Here is a 5,740-nt window from a genome sequence, read left to right as displayed (position 1 = left end):
AATGTGCCTTTCTCCATGTTGCGATATTTTCCCATTATTCCCATACTCCAACGCCTATATATGTCTAAAAGTATTGCACAGTATATGCGCTGGCATGCAGATGGAGTGCGTAATGATAAATCAATAATCACTCATCCTGCTGATGCCGAGGCTTGGAAACACTTTGATGCCATATATCCGAATTTTGCACTAGAGCCTCGTAATGTCAGGCTTGGCCTTTGTACAGATGGTTTTAGTCCGTTTGGTTTTTAAGCTACTCCACACTCGTGTTGGACTGTCTTTGTCACACCATATAATCTTCCACCAAGTATGTGTATGAGAAGAGAGTATATTTTCCTTAGCCTTCTGATCCCGGGACCAAAGTCACCAGGTAAAAGTTTAGATGTATATCTTAGACCTCTTATTGATGAGCTAAAGATATTGTGGGAAGATGGGGCAAACACTTTTGATGCTTGGAAAAGGCAGAATTTTACCATGAGGGCAACATTAATGTGGACAATAAGTGACTTTCCAGCATATGGAATGCTAAGTGGGTGGAATACTCATGGAAAACTTGCTTGTCCGTATTGTATGAAGCGCACTAAGTCATTTAGACTAACTCATGGTCTGAAATGTAGCTGGTTTGGTTGCCATCGCCAATATCTACCACTAGAACATTCATTTCGTCGTGATCGAAACGCTTTTACGAAGTCAACAGTGGATAAGTCTATTCCACTACATCGACTAAGTGGGGTTGAGGTCATGAATAGAGTGAATAAACTTCAGGAGTTCATTTTTGGGTTGTCTTCACATAATCCGAAGCAACCTGGCCTTGGTAAAGATCACAATTGGGTGAAGAATAACATCTTTTGGGAACTGCCCTATTGGTCTAATAATCTAATACTGCAAAATTTAGATGTTATGCACGTTGAAAAGAATGTGTTTGAGAATATTTTTAACACAATCATGGATATAAAGGGAAAGACAAAGGACAATGTCAATGCAAGAATGGACATGAAGATAATTTGCAAGCGCCCCTCCTTAGAGTTAATAGTTGAGAATGGCAATATCAAAAAACCGAAGGCAACTTATGTGTTGAATGATATTCAAAGGAAGATGGTGTGTGGATGGATCAAACAATTGAAATTTCCTGATGGGTATGTATCCAACATTTCACGTTGTATCAATGTCATAGACGGAAAAATATATCCGACGAAAAGTCATGACTGTCATGTTTTTATGCAAAGGTTGATTCGTCTTGCGTCTCGTGGTATGTTGCCAAAAGCTATATGGAGGGCATTGACTGAACTTAGCTTATTCTTTGAAGAAATATGTGCAACTGAATTACGTGCTGCAACTATGGAGACTGCAGAGCTTGCCATTATTGAAATAATTTGTAAGTTAGAGAAGATATTCCCCCCAGCTTTCTTTGATGTGATGAAACATTTAGTTGTACATCTCCCATATGAAGCCAAGGTTGGAGGACCAGTACAGTATAGGCGGATGTATCCGTTTGAGAGAGGCATGTTATACTTGAAAAGTAAGGTTCGAAATATGGAGAGAGTTGAAGGATCTATTGCAGCAGCGTATATTTTAGAAGAGATTTCGAATCATTCTTCCCTGCATTTTGATCCAAAATTGCAAACAAAGCGTACTATAGTTCCTAGAAATGATGACAGTGGACATAGTATGGTTGATGAATGCTTGTCTATTTTTAAATACCCTTGTCGCCCTAGTGGAAAAGGTAGAAACAGATTTCTGACAGATGATGAGCTTCACATTGCTGAGACTTATGTGCTTGTAAATTGCAAGGAGGTTGAACCATTACTCCAGTAAGTTTACTCTATAACTTTGTAATGAATTTTCACATAAGTTACAATAAATGCTAATTTTTATTATAATCGCAGACAATTTGAAGACTCACTAAGACAAACATATCCTGATATCACTGATGATCAAGTATTGGAACTTCGGGCAAGGACTTCAATGGGTGGATAAAACAACAAGTCAGTTCCCTCATTTACTATTTAACATACTCTGTTAAAATTTACATTTATTGTATTGAATATTAAAATTACTTGTCTTTATAATGATTTATATAGGAGAGTTCTGGCCAAGTTGAGGAAAAATTGATTCGACAGATGAGCTATGGTCCATTTAAATATGGGTACAGATTTCACACCAAGGAAAATGGACAGAATAAAGCTACAATGAATAGCAGAGTATGTGTTCGAGGAAGCATATATGGTGAGAATGATCTAGACGATTATGGCATTCTTGAGGAGATATTAGAATTGTCTTATTTAGGAATTCAAAACAAGGTACTTCTTTTACGATGTCACTGGTTGGACCCAATTAATGGTGTTAAGGTAGATGTGAGATATGGGTTAGTTGATGTTAAGCCCAAATCGAAGCTTCAAAAAAATGAGCCCTTTGTGTTAGCTTCACAAGCACAACAAGTTTACTATACAATGTACCCACAAAGCAATGGTAGAGGTAGTGGGGATTGGTGGGAAGCTTGCAAAGTTAGACGAAAACTCTTCGTTGCTGAGAGCTTCAATAATGAACACGCTGATTTGAATCAGCTGGATGCTAAAGATTATTACCAAGATGATGGATCCTTCGGAACACCTGTGGTCGTAGAAGATGAGCATGTTTTCTTATTTGATATAAATTCCCCAATGGAAGAAGTTGAAGAAAATGATATATATAATCTAGCGGGAATTCCATTTGATGATGAATTCATAAGTGAGAGTGAGAGTGATGATAGTGAAAATGATGATTCCTTTGATGAAGATGAAGAATTATATGATTCAGATTCAGATAGTAGTTTGTAACCTCACCTTTTTTCAATTATATAGATTCAAATAGTAGCTTGTATCAGTTTGTTGTTTATTGGTCTTTCATCGTTTTGTTGTTTATTGTTTATTGATTCCTTTGTTGTTTATTGTTTATTGTTTTACGGTTTCATTATGTATTTATTTCCATCAAATTGAGTTTTTAACGGTTTAATTGTGTATTTATTTTGTAACAAAAATAAGTTCAAGTTGTTTCTAGATATCTTAACATGGCAATCCGAGGTAGAGGAACAAAGCTTGGTAGCGGGAGAGGTCGCAATCCACCAGAGCCTTCCCCATGTATATTAGTTGGACCAGATGTGGTCCTTTTGAAATTAAAACTGAGATACTATTTGCATCAGCTTTTTAAATTATTTTCCTCAATGTATATAGGTGTCCGGAATGACCAAAACAAAAGGCAGAAGCTAGGGATAGATGATGCATCAAAGCAGAAGCATAATTACACTTCTGATTATGAAGATACTAATGAATACTACCCATCCAACGATATTGAAGATGCAGGAGACAATCACCAAGCAGCTGTTACAAATAATGTGAAAAAATGAAAAGGAGTCAGTTTTGGAATTTCCAACAATTTGAGGCAATCAAGCAGAGGAATTAGACATGGTCAAGGGAGAGGTCATAGTGATCTATCGGAGTCTTCTCAACCGTGTACTGGTTCAGCACTACCACCACCATATACGTCATTTTCCGCATCTGATGCAAATAATGTGAAAAAAGGTAAAGGAGTCAGCTTTGGATTTTCCAACAATTTGAGGCAATCAACTGGAGGAATTAGAAATGGTCAAGGGAGAGGTTTTACTGATCCATCGTAGCCTTCTCAATCATGTACTAGTCCAGCAGCACCACCACCACATATGTCATTGTCCACAGGTAGCGTTCTTAATTTTGGATTTCCTAATTATGCTGGATTTCCTAATTCTGCTTAGAATAATTCTGATTTCTATATGCTTGATCTACAGAACCATCTAACTATAGTGGTTGGCGAAGTGTTCATTCCTATGGGAGGGTTGATAAAAGACAAAATCATGGACTGACTAAGGCCGATGAATATAATGCAAGAAAAGGTATTGAATTGATTATATCTAAAGGCAAAATACAAAGTGTCCAGGGTATATGAATTTAATGTATTTGGTTTTATTATTATGTGAGATTGGCATGAATCTGCTTAGAATAATATTGTTTCTGTTTCTGTTTCTGTTCAAATATTGTTTCTTTTCTGCAATTCTTAATTAAGAAACTGATATTCTTATACGTTATCTTAATTAAGAAACAGATATTCTTAATTAGTGATGTAGATATTTTGTGCAAAATACAAACTGATTATATCTAAAGGCAAAATACAAAGTCTCAAGTTTGAAAGCCTTTCACATATATATTTTGTGCGAGTGAGATAATTATAGGTTATCTTAATTAAGAAACTGATATTCTTAATTAGTGATGTAGATAGATAAACATATTCACAAACTGATAGAAAGTAATGAAATACAATCAGAAGTATGCCTAGTCCTTTCATAAGTCCTTTCTTAATTATTTGATTTCATTCAATTCACGTCGTTATCTTGATATAATCATTGCAAAGTGCCACAACTAATTATGGTGGTTGGGATAGTGCTCACACCACTTTTTATTGCAAGAATGATTGGAAAAAAAGGCAAGATCAAGGTGTGGTTGTGAATGATGAATACTATGCTTATGATGATTGTGCCTACAATTATGGACGACTTTTCTGTTTTTGGTAAGTCTTTTGATCAATGCTTGTTCCATCTAAATGTTGTACTTAAAAGATGCATCAAAACTAACCTTGTTTTGAATTGGGAAAAATGTCATTTTATGGTAACCGAAGGTATAGTTTTGGGGCATAAAATAAGTGCTAAAGGCATTGAGGTGGACCAAGCTAATATAGAGGTTATAGAGAAACTTCCTCCACCTGTTAATGTTAAAGGAGTAAGAAGTTTCTTGGGGCATGCCAGTTTCTATCGGCGTTTCATAAAAGATTTTTCTAAAATTTCCAAACCCCTCTGTAACCTCTTGGTCAAAGAAAATGAGTTTAACTTTGATTCTGAATGTCTAAATGCTTTTTCTTTGATTAAAACCAAGTTGGTGACTGCACCAATAATCATTGCACCCGATTGGGATTTACCTTTCGAAGTTATGTGTGATGCAAGTGATTATGTTGTTGGTGCAGTCCGAAGCAATCATCATTTTTTCAAAGATGTGATAGATTAGTCTTTTTATTTTTATATATGATAATTCAATCTTACGAATATTAGTTATTAATTCATATAATTAACTTCTCGTACATCCCACAGGTCCAACTACTAGTTTAAATTAAATATGGTAGACTATATCTTAGATAAACGTGCTATTTTAGTTTATAAATGTCAACAATGGAGTTATCTTTTTTTACAGAAAAATAATAATAAAGAGATTAGAGTATAGTTAAGATAAAGTTAGAGAGAACTGAGATATATACATAGTGTTTCCAAAGAAAAATATATAGAAAGGTGAATGATATGATCCAGTTGCACATTTATAGTAGTTTTCTTAGGAGAATTATTAAATAAATTTATATAATAAAATTTAAAATTTATTGCAATCTCTATAAGGCCATCAAAAAAAGATTCAACAAAATCTAAATCATCAACTACCTTCTCTATATGGCCAGCCTAAAAAAAACTACAATCTCTATATTTCTATGTTTATCTATTTAGAAAGTATACTTGAGTCATTCTTAAACTTGAGTTATGCATGTGTCACCTATAAAAAACCTTATCTATGAACTAAATTTGAGTTATTCTTAACCATGAATTATATTTATGTATCGCCATTAAAAACATGCGTTTAAAGAGGGAAGAACCTTCAGCAGAGGTGATATCTTTATTTTTTTTTTGTTTGGGTTT

The 5,740-nt window shown here is 34.6% G+C and overlaps 1 long non-coding RNA gene and 1 pseudogene across 1 annotated transcript; both read left to right on the top strand.

The window, feature by feature from the left end:
* Positions 1-911: 911 nt before the first annotated feature.
* On the top strand, positions 912-2,823 carry LOC146914780 (uncharacterized; annotated as a pseudogene).
* Positions 2,824-2,976: 153 nt separating this feature from the next.
* Positions 2,977-3,961, top strand: LOC146914779 (uncharacterized). Its single transcript, XR_015013170.1, has 3 exons — positions 2,977-3,116; positions 3,210-3,710; positions 3,800-3,961. It is a non-coding gene; the product is annotated as an uncharacterized LOC146914779 (long non-coding RNA).
* The last annotated feature ends 1,779 nt before the right edge of the window (positions 3,962-5,740 follow it).

The sequence above is a fragment of the Medicago sativa genome, chromosome 6 (genome assembly GCF_051527215.1).
Source record: "Medicago sativa cultivar Bolivia chromosome 6, Bolivia_mono, whole genome shotgun sequence".
In the NCBI taxonomy this organism is placed as follows: Eukaryota; Viridiplantae; Streptophyta; class Magnoliopsida; order Fabales; family Fabaceae; genus Medicago; species Medicago sativa.
Note: the sequence above shows the minus strand (reverse complement) of the source record. Positions and strands in the feature narration are given on the sequence as shown.